The sequence below is a fragment of the Stegodyphus dumicola genome, chromosome 3 (genome assembly GCF_044657685.1).
Source record: "Stegodyphus dumicola isolate Sdum_Otavi_A_Nest chromosome 3, ASM4465768v1".
NCBI lineage: Eukaryota > Metazoa > Arthropoda > Arachnida > Araneae > Eresidae > Stegodyphus > Stegodyphus dumicola.
Window position 1 is genome coordinate 92,872,327 of NC_140770.1, and position 19,015 is coordinate 92,891,341.

Below are 19,015 nucleotides of genomic sequence, written 5' to 3' on the forward strand. Positions count from 1 at the left end.
GAGTAGTTCGGTAGAGTTTTAGTAGAGTTACACCTTTCATTTAGCATTTTTTAGTATATATATATATACACAAAAATTTTGTATTTAAAAAAATCGAATTTTAATTCTCTCAAATTTGCGCATTTCTCAATTTTAGATTCATAACACCTTTTCGACACTAAATTGGAATCTGAATGATCAAACTGCATTTTATCTTTATCGAAATTTGATCGAATATGAAGGATCGGATTGCATTATATTCTGAGCTACAATTTTCGCAAAATGCGCTATTGCAACCATTGCCACAAGCAGAAGGAAATTTTTAGCATCCATCCGCAAGTTGCTTATCCATTATGGCATGTCCCATTGCTCATTTGCTCCCGATTTTGGAAGGAAGTGAAAGGCGGTGGGGGTGAGAGAGACGAAAAGTCGGGACACGTGACCTTTTTAAGTGTTGAAAAGAAAGTTACTAACTCTCAAGCCGGACTTACTCATCTCTTCCATTCACATTCTTGTTGAACTCCCGGCAACCTGAATTTTTTCTGCCTTTTTTTCTTGGGCACTCTTCTCTTAGGGTAAGTGCCGAATTTTCAAAACACATTAAACAATAACAGCTTTATGAAAATGAAGTTGTCTTCATTAAGAACGATATTATCTGAAACAATTATTTATATAGTCAAACTATTTTCATGTAGTTTTCAATGAAAATGTGTAATTTAAACTTTCTCTTTCAATGAACATTAATTACTATTTTTCATTATATTTTAAGATAGTTTACATAAAATTTGAAATAGGATTCATTCAAAGAGGTTTTCTTCTAAATTCGAAAAAGAGTTTTCATTCTTAGCACGTTTTTATTATTTCGAAGCATTTCAAAAGGCAAATAAGATATAATGGCATTTTGAAACAAGTGCAATTTGTAATAAATCCGCTTTTCATTCAGCAACAATTAATTAACTAAAAGCGGCGTAAACTATGTTTTTATGTCAATATGTAGTTCAAAATTAATGTTAATATTTGCAAGATTATTGTATTAAAAATTCTTGTTTTCCATGATTATTTGCATATTTTGTAACCTGAAAATATATTGCAATACTTCATGACTAGAATGAAAAAAGATTATTTCTTAGTGTTTTTAAAAATCATTTTGATAAGGAATACATTTTTCTTTTTTACTATAGGAATGCTACTATAAAGCAATATGTAACCTTTTTGCCTAAAAAAATACACTTCTGTAGACAGTCAAAAATGATGATTTGTTCTCTAATTTCATTTACATTTTTAATTTTATTAAGATAGCGGATTTTACTGTCATTATTTTTCTTTACAAATGGAATAACATGACTTTTTAATTTTGCAAGCACAGATTTTAAAGAAAATTTTAAAACTGCTTCTTGCATATGCTTTTTTGTACTATCAGTATTAGCTGGGCACCTTTTTGCATTTTTTTGCACCTTTTTGCACCTTTTTTCTGGGCACTAGACAACTCTATCAAACTTCTTTATTGACTTGAAGTCATTACTAGCATTAAATTTCCTCTGTCACATAGCGATATGTTTAAAGAATGCAAATAGTCTGTACTTATTTGGAAATTAATAACTTCAGTTTTTTTCAAGAAGGAATTAAGGTATGTTTACAAAGTCTTTCTTTCAAAACTTTTTCACTCGCAAAAAATTTTAAAATGTGACTGAAAATCTGAAAGTTTAAGCAAATATGGAGCAATACTCCGAAACGCTGAATATTGCCAGTCAGCTTCATTTCCTGATATCAGGACTATAACAAGAACAACATCTGACTGGCGGTTTACTCATCGAATTCAATTAGCTAAACCCTGAAGAATAAACTTTGTTTTTCATTGTATAGTCAACTTCCGATTTTTCGGTCTCTACTTAAAAAAAGGTTAAGCTTCCTTACAGCTATTATAAATTACAGGAATAAAGAAAATGTCTGCATGAAATGCTAAAAGAAGAAGAAAATGCGTGAGATAACGTCAGTAACACTAAATGATATCACAGCATTTAGTAATTGTTTTTATTCACAGCACTACACAGCAGTAATCTGGAATATATAAATGTTGTTAAATCAAATTTCAGAAAGGAACTAAGTGTACAGCTATTAATGTTCTGTCTTTCACTGACTCTTATCGAAATACAAGAGCAATATAAACAAAACAACTTCTTTTTATTTTGAAATGGGGTGTTCTTGTTTTGAATATTGATTTAATTTACAAAATTAAATGAACTTTTATTCAAGCTAAACTGATACAAGTACAGGTAAATCAGTAATAATATTTTCTTTTAATTATAATGTAAGTTATTCATATTTCCAGTATTTTTTAACTGCTGTAGGATTATTCATGAATTTCCGTTAACACTGGATATCGTTTCCGGTGTTACCCAGTTAAGCTGGAGTCTATTGTATGACAAATTCATTAAATGAAAAATGTGAATATTACAAAGGAAAAAATTCTGCATGGTTCCTTTTTTTAAGGAAGAAGGTATGTTTAGCTATTTGTGAATCCTCCCAAACCACTAAATTCATAATACGCGTTTCACTGAGAAATTATTTGTGATGTGTTATATAATAATTCCCACAACACCGTTAAGGAACTATCAAATAATTTAAATGTTAATTTTTGGGGAGGGGGTGATTCGACTCTAAAAATTTACGAGAGATAGAAAATACTTAAAAACAGTCACCTATGGTAAACAATAAGTAGTTAAAAACTTATTTTACCGAAACAAATCATTTTAAAAATGAGTTTCATTAACGCGACATTTGACTCAAGTTGCATAATTAGACTGCATAAAATTCTGGAAAACGTGTTCTCACTCCTATACCCTAGTTTAATCTTTTCTACTGTACTATATTATTATTTATTGAATTAACTATTGACAATTATTTATTGAATAAACTTTTATTACTTGTTGAAAAAACTTAGGTTAAAAGAATAAATATGTGCTTTTTTCTGAGATAATAGTATTTTTGTCTTGAGATTCAGGACTAATTAACAAGGTTTTCTAATATTTATTTCCTAATATCAACATTAGCTTTTCGTCACAGTTTTATATTATGAATTTGGATTAAAGAAAAAAATTTCATATTTAATACAGAGATATCATTTTTGGGAAACTACATTCCAAAGTTTCAGTTGGAACAATGTAAAAATTCTAAATTTGTATACTTCTTCCTTGGTCATAATAGATAATGCGTTTAATTAAACTCCAAATTTTATTTTGTGCAGATCTTAATGAAATTTTCAAATGAATTATTGATGATACGCAATATACTGTTTGATTTTCAAAAAGTATTAGAAACTTGGTTTTTATTTGAGCTATTTGTTATTTTATGACATCAGTCCTAGGAACGTTGTTCTTTCAATATCTTCACAAAGAACAAAATTTCCTCTGTGAAGTTGAAAATCTTAAAACTGTGAGAATGCTGTTATTTTTAAAATTTAACCTTTGCTGTATTTAAATATAATACATAGTAATCTATTTTGAAATATTATACTTGAAGTCATTTGAAAATCACTGTTTTATAATTTATAATTCATGCTATATAACTTAAACGATTTTGAATTTCTGCACACAGACAAAATTATAAAACCATATGTCATTCATTTTTATCCCAGTGGCGTTAGACCCAAAGGACTATTATTCTCAAAACGGCATTTTGCGTAGTTTCACTTTTCAAACTCTTGCCACCAAATATTATCCCCATGTATTATATTTAAAATGAAGAATCTGCATGAATGCTTCTCTCATTGTGAAAAAACAACGGTACTCAGAGCCATCAAATTTTGAATAACGTAGTCCTCCAACCGAACATGGGCTTTTGGAAAACCGAATTTTGAATTTCGAATTTGCTTTATTATCCATTCCAAACTTTGTAAAACAATACTTAATTTCTGATTAACAAAGCGACGATTTCAAAGCGAGGAATGGCAACACTGTACAAAAAAAAAAAAAAAAAAAAAAAAAAAAAAAAAATACTTTTTATCTGCAGCTCGCGAAATTGTGTATGAGGAATTCTAAAGATATGATGTTTTGCTATTTTTAAATATTTCTTGATATTGCTGTTGAATTGAATTTTATGTGGTTTAAGAGCGAAGAACATGATATTTAATAAATAAAGGTAGCACAAAAAACGTTGACGTAACATAAAATTAGAAAGCTTTCAAATTTGCTTTTTATTATGGATTCTTTTATTGCGATATACATGTGTGCAACAGTTTTCAACAACAATACCACCATACGTTAGTTTTTTAATTCGCTATTACTTCGAGTCTTTATATAGACCAGCGCTTCCCAACCAGGAGGAAATGTGACGAGAGGTTCATACCTTTATGGGGGGGGGTGTAAAAGCCTTTTATTTTGTTTTATTTTGATTATTCTGTAAATATCAATGTACCTGTATGGGTGTGCTAACTGTGTAATGTTAAAATAAGCCATTAGTGTTCTGAAATTACTGATGAAAGAAATAAAAATGTATTGATCATTAATTATCAGTTATGAAAAAATGAATGGTAGTTGGTAAATAAAGAAACGGGCTAATAAAATAAAAGCGTGAGAACTGACTCAAACGAATGCGCAAAATTGAACGTTCATTTAAAAGAAGTCCGAAGTTCTTGATAATAAGAAACTCTTTAACTTGTCACAAAGACCTTTCAAAGTATGTTTATCAAGTTTTGGTTGCGCTACTGTTGCCTCGAAATCCTATCAACATTGCACACTGTGATGAAATCATTGACCATCATTTGGGGGATTTTTTTCTTGTTTGATGGCTCTCTAAATTTCGTTTACAGCTCAGGAAGTGGATAAAATTCTTGGTACGTTGTGACACAAATTACAGTTTGCGGTTCCATTCCATCCTCAGAACATCATAGACTCTGTAGGGTTCCTTAATAGGAAATTTCAGTTCGTGTTATACTTGTCCTATTTGTATATTATGACGTAAATCTGATGATTCATATCAGTATTGTTCTCAAAGGTCACGGCAATACTAAAATCAGAATTCATGTTCATAAATCTTTGAATTCTTATTTCACCCTTTGCATGATTGAATATGTGAAATATTTTTTATGTTTAATGAAACTAAGACAAATAATGTATTAAGGTTTATTTTAGTTAAGATATTTATAACTTTGTCTGAGAAGGTTAATTTTAATAAATTGTAAGTAGTAAAATATAAAGGTTTGGCTTCCTTTTTTTTTTTTTTTTTTTTCTTAAATCGCTTTATTCTTTGACGATTTCTCACTAAAAACAGAAAAGCAAATACAATAAATGTAGAATAAAATAAAGACATATTTATTTTAATCACAAAAGAGGTGAAGAAATCTAAAATAAACCGACAATTATTGTAAACTGTAGTTTAATATTGCATATAAACAATTTTGCATACTTTATGTAATTAATACTATTCTCTCCTGAGGGATGTTTAATTGGTTTCGCCCTGATCTTATCCTTATTAAAGTAATTTAACTTACCAACTTTAGTAAGGCTTCTGTTCTCTATGTGATTCGTAGTGGCTATCTATGCCGAGCAGTAAAGTCGCCGAACACTGGTAGTTCCACTTGGGTTCAGTTCCAGACGAACGGGCTGACTGTATGGTCGTTTTGCCGTGTTTCCCGTGTGTAACGTGGAGCCAGTTTCCCTTAGAAATTCCTCCACGAAGGTATCGCTTCCCTTAGGCAAATAGCTCTCGCGTGCTTAAATCGCGTCAAATAAACCAAAGGTAAACAGCTACTATTTAAATCCTTCCAACTCTCTAATATCAAGTCGCAATCAAATTTAACTACCTTAAAAAGTTTGCATGAGACAGAGGACTAATGCCAGTTAAAAAATTTAGGGTCAATAAAATTATTATTGGCCTACTCTTAGATCTTCTCATTTGCGTACTTCTCAGCAGATAGATCGTAAGTAAACACAAAAACCAATTTGTTAAACAAAATAATTAAAACTTATTTATAACTGAAATATTTTAAATCACTTTATCCTATAATTAGCCAAGTAAATAATCTATTTAAAAATTTTAAATGAAAAACATTTTTTTATTCGCCTTCTAGAGAAGGAAAAAAACTGGAATTATGAGCAGTGGAGTCTATTAAAGCTAACTGAACGGATTATGTATTCACATAATAGGTTTCTTTGCATAAAAATCAAACCAGTATATCAGAGAATAAAATTTGTCACATTTGATATAACATCGCTTTCCTCATTTCAGATATCCAGAGTCTGTGTAATATTTCTTTCCACATTTTCAGGCTATTGGATTTAAACAAAAAATTCGGCTATCGATCGTTGTAATCGGCTTTTTTCAGCACTCGCTATTAGTCTCGAAGCTCACTTTTTCTCTGAATCATTTTTCAAATTGATGTGCATGTGTATTCTTTGTATTAAGAGAAAACGACGGCACCTAGAAACACCGAATTTTTAATACATATAATCTTTCACTCAAACATGGGCGCCTCGAAGCCCGAATTTGAATTTCGAATTTGTTTTTTATTTACTTCATAGTTTGGACAAATTTAACGTATACTTTTTAGTAAGCTCAGCAATATGAAAGTAAAAATTAACATATCTTTCGAAATAAAACATTTTTATCTCTGGAGAGCCAGAATGTTGCTATTCAACAAAATTTAAGATTTCTTTCAATTTGAATCCACAAAATCGGCTATTTGAAAGCGATATGTTGTCACTACCTCAAAAAGAATACTTATCATCTCCACGCATCAGTGTGTTGCCCATCAGTAAAGCGTATTTGACTTTCAAATTTAATCGTTCTGTTACTGAATACTAAATGAAGGGACGGAAAAGAATAAACGGGTTTTTTCATAATTTTTTCTACTTTGGAATCTGATTGATTTAAACAAAAACTCATTTAAATTATGAAAATTCTAGTTAGAAAATTAAATATTTTTATAAAATGGTACTGGCTAGACTCATTAAAATTAGTATATACGTTTTTCTTTCTTTATGATAACTCATTTAGGCGTCTAGGCACTAGAGAGACTAGTTTAAAAAAAGTAAATTAGCGAATACTTGTATAAAAGAACTGTGCGGCAAACCTTAACATTCTAAAGGGAATTCTAAAGATATACTGTTCTTAAATACTTTGTGATTTTGCTCTTGAATTTCATGCTGCGTAAGTGGAAAGAAAATTATGCTTAACAATAAAGCTAAAAACACACACACACACAAAAAAAAAAGGGGGTTAGAAAAGTGAGTCTAAGAGCTGACTGGGAAACTGGTAAACAGTTCAAGAGCAGATTGGTAAAGAGTGAGCCCAAGAGCAGCGAGAGCATACAAAACCTTAACGAAATCTCTGGCGCAAGGTTAAAATCAGAATTTTCTCAGATTCTTAGCCCAAATGGGCTATTAGTCTTGAAACCCGATTTTGCGAGTTTGTAAATACGTTGTTTTACTTTTCATTTTAGTCTATTGCCATTCGAAAAAAAAAATGTAAGGTATTATTCTTTTATATTTTATCTGTCTGCTATTGATAAATAAACTAAACTAACATTATAACTTCATTGCTTTAATAACAAATAATTTGTTTCGAATCAAAGTTGTTGCATTACTAATTTTATACTTAAAAGCAATATATGTAGTTCTTAAAAATATTATATTTTTGCATTTTAGTCTGATTTATTTAAATAAAAATGCATTTACTTCATGATATAGGTAATTAAAATCCTTAAATACTTTTATAGAGTTGCATTGCGTATTTTTTCACTTTTTAAAAATACAGAAGATTATAAAGTTCTCATGATAATCTAAATGCATATTCATTTAACATAGTATAAAAAGGTTTCGTTAATCCACCCGGGCCATCTCTATTGATCAAACATATTAAAATTTAAAAGAGGCCTTTTGGGCGAAAGTTACAATGTAAATCGGTTCAGATTTTGATTTTTTATTTCCATTTAATTCGAACTGGAATTTTGATTGCTGATTGCAGTTAAGCAATAACTTAGAAATCTTTTTTTTTTCCCCAGTTCTCACTTTCTTTTTTTCTGTTCCTTTCTTTCTTTCTTTTCTTTTTTTTTATCATATTGTTATTTTGAAACCGGTGTATATATTTAGACTTACATGGGTGGTGGTGGTTGTGGTGGTGTATTTAATTATGGCAAAGCACACTAGGGCTATCTGCCTAAGGGGAGGGATGCCTTCGTGGAGGACTTTCTAAGGGAAACTGGCTCGTATACACGTTACACATGGGGAAAACCACGAAAACACCCATGCAGCCAGCCCGTTCGCGGGATTCGAACCTCGAACCGAACTACCAGTGTTCAGCGACTTTACCGCTCCAGACTTACATGGGAGCCTTTATCTTCTGTACATTGGAAAAGTGAAAAATCACATAATTTAATTCTATGAAAATATTGAATTCTTATAATTAGATGTATTATTGTTGCTTCCGTGGTTGCGTTTTTACATCTGCATGAAGTTTCAAATCATAAGTTTCTTTTGCACGCATGGCAACCTTATTGTTGTTCTAAGAAGATAAACGTCAGCCATGAGGGAGTTGACATTCTGTATGTTTGAATAAATTTGTTTGATTAAAAAAGGAGTCATATAATTAACAGCAAAATTTATACGAAACAAGACAATTCTGAATTAAATGCTTTTTTATTTAAATCAAGCCGTCTAAAAAGTAAAAAGTGTAGTATTCTTAAGGACTGCATCTATTGCTTTTTAATACCACAGTTTTGTTAATCAATAACAGACAGATTAAATTTGAGAGATGAATATTTTATATTTCACCAAATAGTAACAGACTCGAATGAAAATGAAACAACTTATTTGCAGTGAACAGATTAATGTCATTTGTGAATCAATATAAAAATGCGTTCAGAGACTAACAGCCCCTTTGAATTGATAAAGGATCAAGTAAGGAATTTCAGAAGCTAATTCATGTCCGAAAATATATGAGTGGGGTGTTTGACTGAGGATGGCTGAAATTTAAATAAGTTTACTAAAACGGAAAATTTTAATCGATGTATCGAAAATTTTAAAAATGTTTAACTATTTACAAATTGAAGGAATAGTTTTTATCAATAAATAAATTAATAATTAATTAATAATTAATTGATAAAATTGAGATTTCGAATCACTCCAAGAGATAGTAATGATGAAAGATTGGTTTATGTGCTTCTTTCATTTAAATGTACCTTTTAAGCGAAAAACCTATAAAATAATACAGAATCCAGAGCGTTGGAGTAAACTGTAATTATCACAATTAACAAATTCCTCTAAGATTTGACGAGATACAATACATAAAAAGAAGCCGGATATACAGTACACAAAACAAGCACATATTCCATTTGCAAAGCCACACCTTTTTATCTACACTTAACTGTAAATGGCTCTCATTATCACTGATAAGAAGTTTATCTAAATAATGTCTTTTTAAGTAGATATAATTTGCTAAATTACCATATAATTATATTTACGATTGCCTTAAAGGCGTTCCTATTGACTTCCTGTCAACCTACACCTAATACTGTATATACTTAAATCATTACTAACTAATATTATAATTCACTTGCCATGCATAAAATTTCCATTTGGAATAACAAACTGATTCAGAAATGTCTGATGTGGGAATACGATAACAGATTGGAGTTCGGGATTTTATTTCTCTTTTACCTTACTTATTTTTTATTACCGAACTGGCAGTGAACGGGTATTTAGAGAAAGATAGGCTGATTTTTAACAGCACCCTAGAATTAAGCAACACAGTTACAAGTGGCACAACAAGTAGAACTTCTGTTAAATTTCAAATACAGTATGTCTGACAAGAGTAGCATTGTAAGATTACTTTGCAGTTCCTAAGGCACTGATAAGTCGCTGAGAGACTTTTGAGAGGCTTTGCGAAGCCTAGATCTGATACCAGTTGAATTTTGCTTTAGAGCCATTTAAAACCTCTGATTTACCCTTGAAAATTACCTGTCTTTAGGCTTAAGGAACTGAAAGCTTATATTCAGATTGAATCCTACCACACCTAACTTAAATTTACAAAGTAGCAACACTGTCTGCTTTTATTGGGTCACTCTGTCAGATTCTATATAATTCCTTTGTCCCAGTGTTTAAAAGTGAGCCTGTGCTTAGACAAGATAAATATTCAGGTATAAGAAGGATTGTCATACAAAATAAAAATAACTGAACGTTTTCGGCAGCAGTCTTTCTCAGACATTCTGGCTAATAAATACTGTTGTTAACAATCAGTCTTGCCCATCAAAACGGTAACTAGTTTATCTCTCATGTGCTGTATTTAATCGATGTATAATTAGGTTTATTTCTAATGTGAACAAGTATTTCTTGACAGAAATTTCGTCTCCATCATCTTCAACAGCAGTGAACGCCAGAGACATCGTTGTTTCTATTGCTTAGTGACAGACACTAGAGCTACATACTGAAATAGCATGTCAGGCTAGTTTTGATGACCCTCTGAGCACGCTAATCAAAAGCTATTATAGAGCATAAATTTAATTTTAACAAAGCTTCGAAGACAGCTTACAATAAGAAATTTATTCGTTAGCAGAGCTAACTTGTCACGCAGAACTACAGGGTGAAATTCTTGTTAATCTTCTGCTAACAATAAACGAATAACGAATTGACTGAAGTCTGTATAGAGTTTTAACTATGTAATGTTAACTAAAATGTCCTTCAGACCCTATTTAGACTGCCAAGAGAGTTATCGCTTCGTCTGTGTAAATTTTACGAAGTCCCGTGAAGACTTTAAAAGAAACTTTTTATTGAAATTGAATTTAAACAGAAGGCACAGTTTGTGCGCACAAGCAAAACTCCACCGCTTGCGGGTATTAAAATAACACGGATTAAACTGTAGACGTTTGCACAAAATTTAACTGCAGACGTTTGCACAAAATACAACATTACCAATTAAGGTAGATAAAATGTAGGAGTTTTCTTTCAAATATGACAATCAAAAACTATACAATCAAAACCTCTACAATCAAAAACAAACTACCCGGCTGTTGATGGCACACAAGTCTTTTATAATTACCTAATTACCGAGCAGAGCGTCTCCGTTTGGGCAGTTCGTAAGAGGGCTTCCTAAGATTCTCTTCTTGTTATTACGCAAGATTTAAATCGTACTATAGGGCAAGCCCGTCGGATGAGTGGGCTGAAGCCAAAGCAAAATTTATAAGTTCTATGTACACCTGAAAAAAAAATGCATAAAAACATTTCAATATGAATAAAACCAGTTTATTCTTTCTAAGCAACAACCAATTCTTGAATAATTTCTTTGTTGCGCAACCAGGAAATAAAAACTTTTGACACTGCAGGTTAATACGAATACGTATGACTTCATGATTTTAATTTATTGTAATATAAAAATATTATATCAATACCAATAAAAGAATTAACATGGCAATAACATAGCATGTCAATTACCTTAACCTGAAGCAAAAAAATTGCCAACAGAAGCTATTTATTTATAATGCTGACATTAACGAAACGTTTTCGACATACAGTGACGTCACATGCAGTCGCGTACTTTCTTCAACTTCAGAATATGACCTTATATAATAATAATATGTTAATGTTTGGCAATGCTATTTTGATTTCAAATTTTGTAAAACTTAAGAATATTTTATTAACAAACTCTACGATTTGAAAGCGAGTAATGGCAACAATTTTCAAAATAAAAATTTTTATCTCCAGGGCGCAAGACTGTTGCCACTCAAAAAATTAGTGCGAAAATTAGCATTTTTAGAGTTTTTAACTAAGATCTGATTAAATTCATATGAAGATGAGAATTGTCGAAATAGGTTCCCACGAATTTTTGGAATTCGCGAGTACTTCTCTTGAAACTCAACTTCCCGCCGTTCAGGAGGGGATGATGTTGCAAGCAAACAAACAGACAGACAAACAGGTACAGATTTCAATAGTACAGTAGATTATTTATTAGTAATATACGTTTCTAGTAAATTCACATTTTACCTTTCAAATTTTAACTGTTTTTCGTTGGTTACGATGATAGAACAAATATTAGGATAAGAATAATAATTTTCCTCTTGTGAATTCTAAAAGCTGTATAATTGAATATAATAAATTCACAGCAAGCAAATACTTTCAAAAACGATTCATACTGGCTATAAAAGAAGACATTTAGAACATTTAGCTGAGAATGGCGAAAATAATAGTACATTCATTATTAAAGGTTTAGATTTATTAAGTCAAAGCACTAGAAGGCTCTCTGCCTAAGAGGAGGGATGCCTTCATGCAGGACTTTCTAAGGAGAACTGTAGCATATGCACGTTAAACATGTAAAATAAACCCAAAACATGCCCTTGCAGCCATTCATTTGCCGGTATTCGAGCTCCGAACCGAACTACCAGTGTTGAACGATTAAACCGCTTGGCCGCTGGTAAGCCATTCATTACTAAAGAAATTCATTCCGTGTATAAAGCAACATCAAAATTTAATTTTATTTTGTTCATGTTTACGTTCATCACTGTGTAACTTAGAGATTTCATCGAAAACATTGAAGATATTGCGCATATTTATAAATTTTCTTGCGTATTTCTTACGCTACGGAAATTTTAAATTACTGATCCATTTTACAGAAACGAGTATGCTAAAAAGTAGAATAGGTTAAACGTCTTAAACGTTTAAAAAACAAACAAAAAAACAAAAAATGTTTTTACCTATCCCAATATTTTTGGTCATATGTGAGTAAAAATAAAAATAAAAGTGACTATCATCCGCACGCAAACTTTGCATTGAAACATTAAATAATTTTAGGAAGCAATTTGATTTGATAATTTTCATCGAAAATTTGATCACTATGGCGGATCTATGATTTTACGTTTTAGCTAATATAATCAAAACGTAGAGAAAGCAGTATTTGTTTTAAAGCGGGAAAACTAACACAATGTAATTTTCTGTATTAAATGATCCTTATATGTGCATACATTACTGAAAATATATTTTTATTAGACAATATCAAATGCGCGATAGAATATTTGTAATTTAAAATTACCTTTTATTTATTTCAATCTTCGTGTTTCACTCTAAATGGGATATTGATATCGATTTTTAACTTACTTCCTGATAAGCTATCGAGTTCAAATTTTGTACACAGAACTAAATTTTTGTACAATGTCTCTGCAATATGGGCACCTCAACTGCTGTCTAAAACTAAAATTAAACTCAATGGCACAACAACTCTCAATGAGCCATGGTCTGCTGTGCCCTGATGTATGCTTTCTAGACCGTGTGGACTCCGGGGTGCATGAGCATTTACCCTGGACAAGTGGGCAGATTGGTCGCAAGTCCCTGGTGTTTAATCCCCAAGTGAACTTGGTACTCATTTTATTGATCCACTGAAGGAATGAAAGGCTAAGTCAGCTCAGTCCAGGTATCGAACCCCAGCTTCTATCAGCAGTTCAAAATCATCGACATGTCGTTAGCTGTAAGCATTTGTTGCAGGGCAAAGCAGAGAAATTTTATACAGCTGAACAATTATCTCCAAGAACAATTATTTGTTCTACAAACTAAAATCTGACCTTCAAGGAAAGGAATTTAATTATGATGATGGCTTAAACGCTAATGGAATAATTTGAGAACAAACCTTCAGATTTCTTTTCAGGGCATAAGTTATTCATTAAATGATGGGAAAAAAATATTGAAGCGAAAGGAGATAATACTGAACTGTTGAAATTTACTCTGTTTCTTTCAAACCTATGTCAAGCAGGAAAACTTTGGATATACCTACGTATATCTTCTTGTTCTTTACATTCAAATCTACCTGCAAATTATGGAGTTGATTAATAAATAATCATAATTTACTAATAGTATCTATTCCACGTGAAAATTTTATAGGCGTACTCTACAGTTTTAAAAATAAGTCAGAATAATTCAAAAATATTGAAAGTAAAAACTATGTTTTTAGAAAATAAATAGCATAACATAAGTAATAATAATAAGCAAATGAAAAAAAAGCCTTAAATATATTACTCAAGAATGACATACGGTATTTCTTCAGTTCTGAAATCATTTTTCTCATATCAGTCCTATCAACAGAGAAAAAGGCTTAATCTAAGAAAACAAAATGAATAAAATCATAAATTAAAAGACATCCACCAAATATTTTTCTAATATTGGACTTTAATGTGGTGTCAGGAATAGAATTCCTATTTAAATTAGCAGTCTGGAAAATTTCATTTCAGAAAGTGATATTGGTACAACACAAAAATTCTACAATTCGAAAATGCTATTCATTCTAAGGGCACTCTGATTTTAGCGACATTTATATAAGCGTCTTAAATCTCAAGAAATATGGAAATATGGTAATTGTAATTATGCATAAATAAATGCATATTTAGCATAAAATTTTTTACAAGAAGTACTTTGTAGTTCAGCCATAATAAGATAAAATTAAAAGCTAAAAACAAAGCCTGAAAGAGTGCACATTTTAACTGTCTCCCAAAAGGGCTGTTTTAAAGTTCCATATATTTTTATCAGTAGAGACTATTAATAGAGATGCTCAAGTGAAATAAGGAAGTATTTTGTGGAATACTAAATGAATATCCAGTTAGACTGACATGGAAACGTTATGTATTTTCTGTAAAATGTAACTTCATTTTATAAAATGTATTTAATGTTTTTATTCGATATATCATGAATAAAAGGTATTTGATTACAAATCAGTCAAATTAAGAATTAAAAGAATAGTATTCTTAAGACCTGTATGTATTGTTTTTAAATAGCTTAGTTTGTTACTCAATAACATACGTATTAAATTTGAAAGAAAAATATCTTACAATTTTCCGAATGGCAACAGATTCTAATGAAAGGTGAAACAAAGCATTAAAATGAATCAATTCAAAATTGCGTTTCGAGACTGTAGCTCTTTTGGGCTAAAAAATAAAAAGAAACTATACAAAATAGTTTACATCTTTTTTAGTATATTTACTTCAAAATATGCAAACGAGATGAATAAAGGTAATTATACATTTGATATCAGCAGGCCAAAATTCACAGAGTTTACATTTCTTATTACTTTTAGGTGTTAAGCAATATTTCCGTTACAGAAGAAGGTGGGCATTGCTTTAATTTTTTTCTGTCAAATAATTATAAATTTTTTCTTAAAAAATTTCCAATTAACGATTGCGATACCGATGTTAGGGTCAAATTAATTCGTACAAAGTTATCAGTTTGTTAAAAAATATTACATAAGTTTCAATTCTTTCTTGGTTTAAAATTTAAAGATAATTAATTTCAGTCGTGCTGAAAGAAATGATTTTGTGGAAAATCTTTAGCGTAAATTAATTAAGAATAATTTCATACTCATTAAAAAAAGACAGAAAGAAAGAGAAATCCAACAATCTTCCTGATTTTCAAAAATACTTTACCTTCTTCAATAAAATTATTTTTCATTGATTAGAAAGTGATACGAAATGCTTAAGGAACTTCTTTTATAATAGGCTGTGCTAAACATAGTTATATTTCCGTGTACACATTATTTCTCCCTGTATAACAGGGATCCCCAAGCGTTTTCTTCCCAAGAGCACATTCAAGAATATCTGTTGGACAGCGGGCACCATTTAGTTTTTCAAAGTGAATTTACATTTGGATACATGCACATAAAAGAGAGATCGGTAGCATTTCGCTTTGTGCTAGTATCTGTGTTGGACGCAATTTCTATTTCATTAAAAAGGAGAAAAATTTCTTATATAATTTTATTGAAAACTAAAACATTTTTATTTTGATCGAACAGCAACGGACACACATTAAACGATCGGCGGGCGCGGGCATAGAATTGGAAACTTCTGCTCTAAAACACTACATCTTTGAAAGACTAACAACCTAAACTTCTCTTCAGCTATTCTTATCACTATCAATAACACTATCAATAAGAATAGCTGTTCTTATTAATGGAATTGACTATTGTGTTAGCTGTAACCGTAATTTGACTCTCATATTACTTTGCAGTATTTTAGAGAAGCAGAAAGCACTAGAAACATCTCGGCGGCAGTTTGAAAACTATATAACCGGAGAGAGAATTTCCTCTCAGTTAGTTGCTTAATTATTATTATTGCGATTTGTTAGTTTAGCCTGGACTGAGATATCTCCGCCTTCTCCTTAGGTACGCTTTACTTTGGGTCGTTTTTAGTAGTTTGAAGTGCAACTACTAATTGTACTCCGTAATACTGTGAACACCTGTGCGAATATTTCTGCTGAAAATTCCAGAACTTTTAAGTGTTTTTATTTGATAAAAATAAATTTTATTAACCTATCATGTGCATTCAATCTATTACGAACCCGTACGCACGCATCACAAGGCGAAATATCACAACATATTGCTCCGAGAAGAGATTTCCACCATGTTATCCAATTATTAAATCGAAAACGTCAGCTCGCCTTTTTTACTCAATGGGGCTTCCCTTTACTAACTCAAAAAGACGTGAAAATCACGTGACATACATTTAAACATAATTTATACTCCAATCTCCATATGCTGTGGGCTGGGAGAAATGGTCGTAGGTAGGTTTAACTTTTAACGATCCTTCCTGATTTCACAACCAACATTCATAAACAGGAACCATCAGTGCTTATAAGATTACTTCTTCGGGGATCGCCCTAGCACAGTAATAATATTATAATTACTTTAAATGCTTCGACCAGGTGAATGTCTCAGATTTTTATGACATTTACGTCTTACGATTTAATGCATCTCATTGTAAATAGGTTCTAACTTGAGTAAGATTGAAACAGAGTCATATAGTCTCGAGTTTTACAGCTGTGAAGGGTTTTGTTGTCCTAAAACTCCCACCTCTTTCCTTCAGCTGAGACACACCTTCAAACATTATTTTTTTATTTCATTCAGCTTAGCTTCTTAAGGTCAACGAGAATGGTGCTCAGAGTCTTCCTCCCGTATGCAAACGACAAGATTCGATCGCAGCGGAACAGGTGAGTTTAAAACTTCTTGCAGAAAAGTTAGTTCAGGGAGTCATCCGCTGAGTGTTATTCTTCCTTGTTTAACTTGTTTAGGAAATTTCCGTAGTACGATTTCTTTTACTACAGTCATGTTAAGCTAAATAAAAGTTTAAAAACGTAATATTATTTTTATGAAGATTATATATACTAAGTTTTTTTTAAGATTATTAATGCTAAGTTAATTTTAATTCTTTTAAGAAGCTGTTAACATTTCTTTTATACCAAAAAAAAAAAAAAAAAAAAAAAAAAAAAAAAAAAAAAAAAACATATTATTTACAATACTTTTTATGAAATAATATTTCAAATATTCAAAAACATAGCTGATTCCTAGTTTAAAAGGTTTATGTGTAAGTTTTCAGTAATAAGTTAGCTTAAAAATTCATTAGTAAGTTCTAAAAAAGTATTAACTAACTAAGCATAAATACAAATATGCAAAAATATATATAACAAATAAAGCTATATAATTCATATATTTTTCCTTAAGGACGTTAGCAAACAATTTCTTTATTCTCTGATCGCAAGGAATCACTTTTATGTATTGATTTTCAATAGAATTTTTTTAATTGTTATTTCGAAATAAGAATATTTTATAAAAAATCCATAAATAACTATAAACAGTATAAATAGTATATCGACATTTTGATTGATATCATATCTATTAGATATAATTATAGTAGTTGCAATAGGTATAATAATAGTAGGCTAACAGTCATAATTTATAACAGTTCATAATAGTTCCTTGAGATAAAGTTTATTATATGAATCCTTATTTTCTTCCTTTTCTTTTCCCTTATTTTACTATATCGTTATTATTGCAAAGGTTTGTTTTTAAGATAATTAGATAATAAAAGTTTTAGATGAATTGCAGCTTCAAAAATGAATTTTGACATTAATTACGTTAGGGCTCACATAAAGTTTTGCCTATTGAAGATAGATATTTAATTTTATTTTCTACTTAATTTTTTAAAGGTTTGTTGTTAATTGCAAAACGTAGGAAGGCATTGATATTTGAATTAGGCAACTTAATATGAGTTGACTTTGTTAAAGGACATTGAGCAATATAATGTATTGGATAACCTTTATTTCCACATACACATTGCTCAGAGTTTGAGATGTTTATTCTGAAGAAATATGTGGGAAATGGCCCATGTCCAGTTAAAAAGCGGTTTATATAACCATTGACCATTGTACATGTATCATTTACATGAGGTGCTATTTAATGTAATTGTCTTCCTGTATTTATTGTTGTCCATTCTTCTTCCCACATTTGGAGGCTGATTTTATGTAGATATTTCTTGAGGTATGATTTCCCACAAAGTGTTTTTTCTTTTCTCCGTCATCTAGCTGCCTGTTCACGTTCGTTTGTAGCGTTACATGCCTTTTCGTAGCGTAGTGTATACGCCCATCAGCACCGGCTTTTTTCTGTGTCTTTTGCCGATAAGGGAGCTAGGTGCTACCAATTTTTATGAGCTTCAATATTGGGGCACTATTGCAGATTTCAAATATTTTTATTATAAGAAATTTAATAAATGATATTTAATAATTTTTATGGTTAGGTAGGGGCTCCTCGCGCACCCTCAAAAATACATTCCCGCACCCCTGGGGGTGCGGGCACCCCCCGGTTAAGAACCACTGGTATATAGGGATTTCCAGGACCCCTTATCATTGAGGTAAATTGCTCGCCTAACTAGACGAGCACTTGGAGACATTTTGGTCGGATCCCTGTATAACTGTAATTGGTTTGATACCTATATGTGATCACTGTAACAGTATTCGTCCTTATATGTAACTCTAAATGTTTATGCCTTTGAACTATTTAGAAAAATCGTAGATACTAGAAATTTCTCGGTAGTCGGTGGAAAGCTATATAAGACCAAAGACACAGTTTAGTCCAGGTTTTAGTTCCGAGTTGAGTTCGGAGTGCGAGTTTCTCTCTATAGATGCGATTTGGACTACTTTATGCTTAACTTTCTTAGTAGTTTGCAGTGATAACTACTAATTGTGCTCTGTCATACTGAGAAGAGCTGTACGAATACTTCTGTGAAAGATACCAGAACTATAAA

General features: G+C 31.0%; 1 protein-coding gene across 2 annotated transcripts in view; it reads left to right on the forward strand.

Moving 5' to 3' along the window:
• Positions 1-399: 399 nt before the first annotated feature.
• LOC118191489 (hemocyte protein-glutamine gamma-glutamyltransferase-like) overlaps positions 400-19,015 on the forward strand; it is an 87,344-nt gene continuing 68,728 nt past the window's right edge. Inside the window, exon 1 of one of the 2 annotated variants that reach the window (XM_085813076.1) lies at positions 400-554. The gene's annotated coding sequence lies outside the window, so the exon portion shown is untranslated. Of the gene's footprint in view, positions 555-16,773; positions 16,926-19,015 lie in introns of those variants that run through there. The other variant, XM_085813078.1, reaches the window with a different exon arrangement.